The 10,454-nt window shown below is 36.5% G+C and overlaps 1 long non-coding RNA gene across 2 annotated transcripts in view; it reads right to left on the bottom strand.

The window, feature by feature from the left end:
* Positions 1–224: 224 nt before the first annotated feature.
* Positions 225–10,454, bottom strand: part of LOC103677465 — a 111,004-nt gene continuing 100,774 nt past the window's right edge. For both annotated transcript variants that reach the window (XR_572410.2, XR_572411.2), the window contains one exon: positions 225–1,700. This is a non-coding gene — a long non-coding RNA (uncharacterized LOC103677465). The remainder of the gene's footprint in view (positions 1,701–10,454) is intronic.

Here is a 10,454-nt window from a genome sequence, read left to right as displayed (position 1 = left end):
TTCCTCACATGCCTGTACTGATCAGCAGTCGGCTGAATATTTTAGGGGACCACTGCACGTATCTAAAATTCCCTCTCTGTACACCTCTCTCTCCTTCAATGCTCTGAGCTGAAAACTTGAACCACCTTCATCACCCTTGGCTCAGCCTGGGCTCTCCTCCCCACCCTGCCTGGAAACTCTCAGGGGCAAGTTGGGACAGCTATAGGGCCACATTATTTGTCTCCCATGTCTCAGGGATTACTGTCCTTTGGTCGTCCGATGTCCAGTGTCTTAGTTTGCTCAGGCTATCACAACAAAATACCATAGACTAGGTGGTTTAAACAGCAGAAATTTATTTTCTTACATTTCTGGGGCTAGAAGTCTATGACCAGAGTGCCAGCATGGTTGCATTCTAGTGAGAGCTCTCTTCCCTGCTTGCAGATGGCAACTTTCTCACTGTGTCTTCACAGGGACTTTCCTTAGTGCGTGTGTGTGGAGAGAAAGTTCTCTTTCTCTTCCTCTTCTCATAAGGCCACCAATCCTGTTGGATTAAAACTCTACCTTTATGACCTTATTTAATCTTAATTACATCCTAAAAGCCTCATCTCCAAATACAGTCACATGAGAAGGTAGGACTTCAACATATGAATTTGAGGGGGAATGCCATTAGCCATAACATCCAGTGTCTTGCAAACCATTATTTCATACATTTTGTTCAGTTTCTGGTTGTAACTGGTGGGAGTGTAAATCTAGATTCTGTTACTCTATCTTTTCTGGAAATTGGAAATCATATCTTTTTAAAATGGAAATTTCATAACCTCACTTGATAGTACCTACACTTTTGGTAACAAGTTATTAACAAAATACACAGTGGCAAAAAGCTACTATAAACTCAGCAATTCTTTTAAATAAATATGCATTTTATTTAACAAAATCTACATCTATTTGCAGACAGTGGCACCTGTATGTATGAGTCACATTATTTATTTTGTGTATGGACAAAACGTAATATGTATTACAGGTTTCAAAAATTATTATAAATATTGTTCTAATATTCAAATTATAGATTCTAGGAACCAAGACCAAAAAGAATTTTACACTGAGCTCCATAAGTTTCTAAAATAAAATTTTAATGTAATTATTAATATTCACTAAAAAAATTAAAAAGTGATTGGTTCAGTTAGAAGAAATCATTAGTCTAACCTCATTTTCTTTAGGATTGGGTCACTAGCCTGATATTGCAGGGGAATGTTTAGATATACTTCTGGAATTCAGCAAGGCCACTGGTACTCCATCTTCTTGATCTACTTGTTTGTATATGGATACAGAAATGCTAGCCAGATAATAACTAAAGAACAAACCAAAAAGATGCCAATCAGATGTCCTTCTAAGTGCACACACTTGGCATCTGAAGCAGAATTTTCCCAGCTTATCACAAAATTTGTTTCCTTTTCCCCTTACCGGGCTCACAGCTAGAATATATTTCCCAGCTTCCACTGCAGTTCTATTCAGTAGAATATGAGCAGAAGTGCTTCGTGCTCCTTTTAGGTCTTATTCAAGTAAACATCCCATGGAATATCCTCCATGTTCTTCATTCATCTGTCAGCTGATGCAGACAAGTGTAGCCACCTTAGAAGACACACGCTGAAGATGGTAGAGGTGAAAGGTATCATCGGTTCCCTGAATCTCCTTTGGAAGACACTGCTCACTAATTAGGAGCACTGAAGATTTTATTAGGAAGAATGTGGAGAATGGAAAAAACAATACTCAGAGAATGAAGTCTCAAAATATGTGCTTTGCTGTTTACATTTTTATAAAATAATTGGATCAAAATAAAATCTCATGAGTAGTATTAATTTTTAAGATTCTTTAATTTTCATGTTTTATTATTATTTTATGACTTTCTCTACTTTTATAGTAACACATGCTCATTATATATTATGCAAAATTTGCTGCTCTTTGCAAATAGAAAAGTGAGAGAGATAATAACAGTCTTCTGTAATAAAACACTCAAATATAACTACAGTTAACTCCCCCAATTGTCTCAAAATCACTTTAAACTCAATTTATTCAATGCTGCACTTAGGATTTTTTCCCCAAAAATAAAGTCTCTTTCCAACATTTCCTACTTCACTGAATAATAATACCATTCCTTCACCTGCATGAGCCAAAAATCACAGAGTCATTCTTGGCACTCTCCACTTTATATGCCCTTTCTGTAACCTGCAAGATAGAGCTAAAATAGACAAAAGATACAATGACTGATGAAATCTTACAGCAGATTGATATGTCAGAGTGATGGAGGAAATCTAATAGTTTTATTCCAAGACAGCTCTGGATTGGAAGGATTTTTGGTGCAGGTGGGTTGGGCAGAGCAAACTTAATCAGCAAGACTTTAAATGTGAAGCAGACTTCATGCTCTGAGTATGTTTTTTCCATTCTCCACATTCTTCTTAATAAAATCCAACCCTAGGTCCAGCTCAAAATCTACCTCTTACATAAAGTTTTGCTTGACTACTACCCTACAGCAACCTGGCTCTAGCTGAAAGCAATTTCCCCCTTACTAAAGTATTTTGCATCCATGTCATTTGTGTGGTGCTTATTTTTTAGCCATACACTGTTATTTATTTCTTTAAGATGGATATACTCAGCTGTCCTACCTGGAATTAAAGTTAAAGTTCTTGAGGGATAAGAGTTACAGCTTTCATGGCTTTATTCCTTTGTGAATTCAGAGTCTAGTATAGTTCCCTAGCATGTTTACTTTAAAAAGAAAAAAACAACAACATCCACTTATGATTAAAAAAAAAAACTCAACAAAGTGGGCATGGAAGGAATGTAACTCAACATAGTAAAAACCCCATATATATACAAAAACCTCACAGCTAACATCATACTCAATGGTGAAAAATAGAAAATTTTTCCTCTGAGGTCAGGACTAAGACAACAATCCTCACTCTTGCCACTCATGTTCAACACAGGATTGGAAGTTCTAGCTAAAGCAATTAGGCAAGAAAAGGAAATTAAAGCCATTCCAATTGAAAAGGAAGAAATAAAACTCTCACTATTTTCAGTTGACATGTTACTATATGTGGGAAACCCTAAAGACTCAACCAAAAAACTATTAGAACTAATAAATGAATTCATTAAAGCCACAGGATACAAAATTAACATATAGGAATTGGTTGCTTTTCTATACATTAATAATGAGCTATCAAAAGAGAAATTAAGAAAATAATCTAATTCACAATTGCATCAAAAAGAATAAATACCTAGGAATAAATTTAACCAAAGAGGTGAAAGACCTATATCCTGAAGACGATAAGACATTGATGAAAGAAATTGAAGATGACACAAATAAATAGGAAGATAAACCATGCTCATGGGTTGGAAGAATTAATATTATTAAAATGTCCATACTACCCAAAGCAATTTACAGATTCAATGCAATCCCCATCAAAATACCAATGGCATTTTCATAGAACTAGAACTAAGAATTAGTTAAAATGTGTATGGAATCACAAAAACACTCCAAGTAGCCAAACAATCTTGAAAGAGAAGAACACAGCTGGAGGTATCATGCTCCTTGATTTCAAACTATACTACAATGTTGTAGTAATCAAAACAGTATGGTACTGGCACAAAAACAGACACATAGATCAATGGAATAGACTAGACAGCCCAGAAATAAACCACGCATATGTGGTGAATTAATCTATGACCAAAAAAGCAAGACTACACAATGGGGAAAGGACAGTCTCTTCAATAAATGATGTTGGGAAAGCTAAACTGCTACATGCAAAAGGATGAAACTGGACCACTCTCTTACATCATATACAAAAATAAATTCAAAATATATTAAAGACTTCAACGTAAGACCTGAAACCATAAGACTCCTAGGAGAAAACATAAGTAGTAAACTCTGATATCAGTCTTTGCAACATATTTTGGACCAATCTCTTCAAACGAGATAAACAAATGGGATTACATCAAACTAAAAAACTTTTATACAGTGAAAGAAACCATCAAGAAAACAAAAAGACAACCTCCTGAATACTCTTGATTTCAGCTCAGGTTATGATCTCAGGGTTGTGAGATTGAGCCCCACCACACTGGTCTCCGTGTTGGACATGAAACCTGCTTAGGATTCTCTTTCCTCTCCTCTGCTCCTCCCACCCTCACGCTCACTGACTCTCTTTCTCTCACTAGAAAAATAAAAATTAAAAACTAAAACTTAAAAAAAGAAAACTAAAAAGTAGGCAAAGATCTTGAAAAGACATTCTTCCAAAGCAGGTATCCAGATGGCCAACAGTCACATGAAAAGATGCCCAACACCAGTAATCACTAAGGAAACACAAATCAAAATCACAATGAGATAATACCTCACATCTGTCAGATTGGCTATTATCAAAAAGACGAGAAATAAAAAATGTTGGTCAGATGTGGAGGAAAGGGAACCCTCATGCACTGTTGCTGGGAATGTAAACTGGTGCAGCCACTATGAAAAACAGTATGGAGTATCCTCAAAAAGTTAAAAATAGAACTACTATACAATATAGTAATTCCACTACTAGATGTTTATCCCAAGAAAACAAAAACAATTCAAAGAGATGCATCCATATGATTACTGCAGCATTATTTACAATCACCAAGATTTGGAAGCAAGCTAAAGGTCCATCAATAGATGAACAGGTAAAGAAGATGTTATATTTATATATGGAATATAAAATATTACTGAGCCATAAAAGAGAATGAAATATTACCATTCATGACAACATGGATGAACTTAGAAGGTATTATGCTAAGTGAAATATGTCACACAGAGAAAGATAAATATTGCATGTTTTCACTTATATATGGAACCTAAAAAACAAAACAAACAAGGAAAAAAAAAACCCACAGAAACAGACTCATAGATACAAGAAACAAACTGTTGATTACCAGAGTGGGGAGGGATTGGGGTGGAGGGGGAACAAAATAAGTGAAGGGGATTAAGAGGTACAAATTTCCAGTTATAAAATAAATAGATCATGAGTATGTAATGTAGAGCCTAGGGGACAAAGTCAATAATATTGTAATAACTTTGTATGGTATTAGATGGTAACCACCCTTATCATGGGGATCCTTTCGTAATGTATAAAAATATTAAATTATTATGTACTCCTGAAACTAGTAGGATTTTCTATGTCAATTATACCTCAATTACAAGAAGGAGGAGGAGGAAGAAAAGGGGGGAAGTAACAAATGCCTGCTGACTTATCTCAGTCTTATGTTGCCCTGTGCTGGTGTCAGCAAAGCTGCTAGAGGAGCTGGGGTGAACAAAGTGCGGCTGTGTGAGCCATCCCGCCTATTTTTTGAAGAGAAGACAAATGACTAGGTTTCCAAAGTAGGCTCTTCTCATTCTGACCAGTGTCTGGAGCATGCCTAGAAGATGAAGATTTCCAAGATGAGATTTTAGTTACATCAAAAAAGAGATGAATAACCTTAGTTGTGATTACTTCCCATTTGCTAATAAAAAAAAACCATTTAAATTGGCCCTTCTCCACCACACTTTTTATACTGATTAATTTCTCTCCAGTCTTGACCTGCTGATCTCTTCAACATTCACATTCACTATTTATTTCAATAATAATTCATTAACTTGATTTTTGTATTGACCACAAGACCTAGAAAATGTTTTTCAAATTTCTTGCTGATCTGCTCAATGATGATTGTGCTGAAGTAGAGTCATTGCATTTCAAACCAATGAAAGGGGGGCTAATTGGAGGCTCTGAGACCCATCTGATAATTGGGCATTTAGATGAAGACCTCTTTTTTTTTTCTTTTTTAAACTACTATTATCTCAAAGAATCATATCTTTTGCTCAAGAGGCTTTTCTAAGAATAAACTTACAAAGAGAGAAATTAAGCAAGGTAGTCTTTTAAAAAATAATAAAACTAGGGATGCCTGGGTGGCTTAGTCAGTTAAGAGTCCGCCTTCAGCTCAGCTCATGATCCCAGGGTCCTGGGGTCAAGTCCTGCATCAGGATCCTTGCTCGGCAGGCAGCCTGCTTCTCCCTCTGCCTGCTGCTCCCCCTGCTTGTGCTCTCTCTCTGACTCTCTCTCTCTCTGACTAATAAAGAAATAAAATTTTTTAAAAATCAAAATAAAATAAAGCTAGTAAAATAATTTAATAATAATGACAACTCCTACATCATTAGGTCGCTGTGAGAATTAAAGTTAATAGAGGACTGCATGTAACAAATTCTCAACAAGCATAACTCTTGCTATTGTCTGCTATTGTCTATTATTTCTCTCCATCGAAGCTATTTCTTTTTGTTTTTTAAGACTTTATTTATTTATGAGAGAGAAGAGCATGAATGGGGGCAGGGACCAGCAGAGGGAGAGAGAGTAGCAGACTCCCAACTGAGCAGAGAGCCTGATGTGGGGTTGATCCCAGGACCCCAAGATCTTGACCTGAGCCAAAGGCAGATGCTTAACCGAATGAGCCACCCAGGTGTCCCCATCGAAGCTACTTCTTAATCTATTATTTATACTAGAAGATATTTGTAACATAGGACAGAGCAATGAACAGTTCCTCCATGGAATGTTTCTTACTCACTGGTAGACAAGAAATAAATCCCCTGAACCAGTTAATCTTCCTTTTCTTCTTTTATAAAAGGGGGACCAGAAATGGGCAAATGAGATTATTTGTGTTAGCATCTGTTTATCAACAAATCCTCACTGAAAGAAGTCTAGGTTCCTGATACCTCCAATACTGGGGATGCATTAGTAGAAGAAAAAGGAAGAAGTTGTTACCCTCATGCAACTCTCAGAAAAAATTATTCTGTTGCTTGTTATAACATAAAGGAAGATTTTATTCAAGACTATTGCAACAGATGTCAAGATGAGCATAATGGGGAAAGATTCAACTCAACTCTCAGTACAAGGTCAAGTATGGATTTATAGCTGAGGTGGGGGGATGGATAAAAAAGGAAATGAGGAAATATCAGGATAGATTTCTGGTTAAATCAATTTATTTTTTTTTCAATTACTGTAGCTTTTTTTTTACATTTCTTTTTTTATTTAAATTCAATTAATTAACATTTAATGTATTTTTAGTTTCAGAGGTAGAGGTCAGTGATTCATCAGTTTTATGTAATACCCAGTGCTCATTACATCATATGCCCTCCTTAATGTCCAGCACCCAGTTACCCCATCCCCCCTGCTCCCCTCCCCTCCAGCACCCCTCAGTTTGTTTCCTATGATTAAGAGTCTCTTATGGTTTGTCTCCATCCCTGATTTCGTCTTGTTTGATTTTTTCCTCTTTTACTCTATGATACTCTGTTTTGTTTCTTAAATTCCACACATGAGTAAGATCATATGGTAATTGTCTTTCTCTGATTGACTATTTTCACTTAGCGTAATACTCTCTAGTTCCATTCACGTCATAGCAAATGGCAAGATTTCTTTTTTTGATGGCTGAGTAGTATTCCATTGTGTGTGTGTGTGTGTGTGTGTGTGTGTGTGTGTGTGTGTGTGTATCACATCTTCTTTATCCATTCATTTGTCAATGGATATCTGAGCTCTTTCCATAGTTTGGCTATTGGGAGTATTGCTGCTATAAACATTGGGGTGTGGGTACCCCTTCAGATCACTACATTTGTATCTTTGGGGTAAATCCCTAGTATTGTAATTGCTGGGTTGTAGGGTAGCTCTATTTTCAACTTTTTGAGGAACCTCCATACTGTTTTCCAGAGTGGCTACACCAGCTTGCATTGCCACCAACAGTGTAAGAGGGTTTCCCTTTTTCCCCATCCTTGCCACGATCTGTCATTTCCTGAGTGGTTAATTTTAGCCATTCTAACCAGTGTGAGGTGGTATCTCATTGTGCTTTTGATTTGTATTTCCCTGATGCCTAGTGATGTGGAGCATTTTTTCATGTGTCTATTGGCCATTTGTATGTCTTCTTTGGAGAAATGTCTGTTCATGTCTTCTGCCCATTTTTTGATTGGACTATTTGTTCTTTGGGTGTTGAGTTTGGTAAGTTCTTTATAGATTTTGGATACTATTTCTTTATCTGATATGTCATTTACAAATATTTTCTCCCATTCTCTCAGTTGTCTTTTGGTCTTGTTAACTATTTCCTTTGCTGTGCAAAAGCTTTTTGTCTTGATGAAGTCACAATAGTTCATTTTTTGCCTTTGTTTCCCTTGTCTTTGGAGACAGGTCTAGCAAGAACTTGTCAGAGTCGAGGTCTAAGAAGTTGCTGCCTGTGTTCTCCTCTAGGATTTTGATGGATTCCTGTCTCACATTTAGGTCTTTCATCCATTTTGAGTCTATTTTTGTGTATGGTGTAAGGAAATGGTACAGTTTCACTCTTATGCCTGTGGCTTTCTAATTTTCCCAATACCATCTGTTGAAGAGACTGTCTTTTTTCCATTGGATATTCTTTCCTGCTTTGTCAAAGATTAGGTGACTCTAGAGTTGAGAGTCCATTTCTGGGTTCTCTATTCTGTTTCATTGATCTATGTGTCTCTTTCTGTGCCAGTACCATGCTGTCTTGATGATTACAGCTTTGTAATAGAGAGTGAAGTCTGGAATTGTGATGCCACCAGTTTTGGTTTTCTTTTTCAACATTTCTTTGGCTATTTGGGGTCTTTTCTGGTTCCATACAAATTTTAGGATTATTTCTTCCAACTCTGTGAAAAAATTTGGTTGTATTTTGATAGGAATTGCATTGAATGTATAGATTGCTCTAGGTAGCATAGACATTTTCACAATATTTGTTCTTCCAATACATGAGCATGAAACATTTTTCCATTTCTTTGTGTCTTCCTCAATTTCTTTCATGAGTGTTCTACAGTTTTTAGAGTACAGATCCTTTGTCTCTTTGGTTAGGTTTATTCCTAGGTATCTTATGGTTTTTGGTGCAGTTATAAATGGTATTGACTCCTTAATTTTTCTTTCTCCTGTCTCACTGTTAGTGTATAGACATGCAACTGATATCTGTGCATTGATTTTATATCCTGCCACATTGCTGAATTCCCATATGAGTTCTAGCAATTTGTGGGGGAGAGTCTTTTGTGGTTTCCACATAAAGTATCATGTCATCTGTGAAGAGTGACAGTTTGACTTCTTCTTTGTCAATTCAGATGCCTTTATTTCTTTTTGTTGTCTGATTCCTGAGGCTAGGACTTCTAGTACTATGTTGACCAACAGTGGTGATAGTGGACATTCCTGCCGTGTTTTTGACCTTAGGGGAAGAGCTCTCAGTTTTTCCCCATTGAGGATAACATTTGCTGTGGGCTTTTTGCATATGGCTTTTATGATATTGAGGTATGTTCCCTCTATCCCTACACTGTGAAGAGTTTTAATCAAGAAAGGATGTTGTACTTTCTCCAGAATAGACCATATACTGGGTCACAAAACAGGTCTCAACCGATACCAAAAGCCTGAGATTATTCCCTGCATATTCTCAGACCACAGTACTTTGAAACTGGAACTCAATCACAAGGAAAAATTTGGAAGAAACTCAAACACTTGTCAATAAGTCAGTGAAGAAACCAAAGAGGAAATAAAAAAATACATGGAGACCAATGAAAATGAAAACACATCAGTCCAAAACCTATGGGACACTGCAAAGGCAGTCCTAAGGGGAAAATACATACCCATCCAAGCCTCACTCTAAAGAATAGAAAAATCTAAAATGCAGTTTTTATATTCTCACGTCAAGAAGCTGGCACTGGAACAGAAGAATAGGCCTAACCCACACACAAGAAGGCAGTTGATCTAGATTAGAACTGAGATCAATGAATTAGAAATCAGGAGCACAGTAGAGCAGATCAGCAGAACTAGAAGCTGGTTATTTGAAAGAATAAATAAGATTGATAAGCCACTGGCCAGACTTATTCAAAAGAATAGAGAAAGGACCCAAATTAATAAAATTATGAATGAAAGAAGAGAGATTATGACCAACACCAATGAAATGGGAAGGATCATTAGAAACTTTTATCAACAGCTTTATGCCAATAAATTAAACAACCTGGAAGAAATGGATGCCTTCCTGGAAACCTATAAACTACCAAGACTGAAACAGGAAGAAATTGATTATTTAAACAGACCGATTAATTATGAAGAGATTGAAGCAGTCATCAAAAACCTCCCCAAAAACAAGAGTCGAGGGCCTGATGGATTCCCCAGGGAATTCTGCCAAACATTCAAAGAAGAAATAATACCTATTCTCCTGAAGCTGTTTCAAAAAATAGAAACAGAAGGAAAACTACCAAACTCATTTTATGAGGCCGGTATTACCTTGATCACAAAACCAGGCAAAGACCCCATCAAAAAGAAGAATTACAGACTGATTTCCCTGATGAATATGGACGCCAAAATCCTCAACAAGATCCTTGCTAATAGAATCCAACAGTACATTAAAAGAATTATCCATCATGACCAAGTGAGATTCATCCCTGGGATGCAATGGTGGTTCAACAAGTT

This window comes from Ursus maritimus, unplaced genomic scaffold (assembly GCF_017311325.1).
Source record: "Ursus maritimus isolate PB19 unplaced genomic scaffold, ASM1731132v1 scaffold_9, whole genome shotgun sequence".
Lineage (NCBI taxonomy): Eukaryota > Metazoa > Chordata > Mammalia > Carnivora > Ursidae > Ursus > Ursus maritimus.
This window is presented reverse-complemented; position numbering and strand designations above follow the sequence as displayed.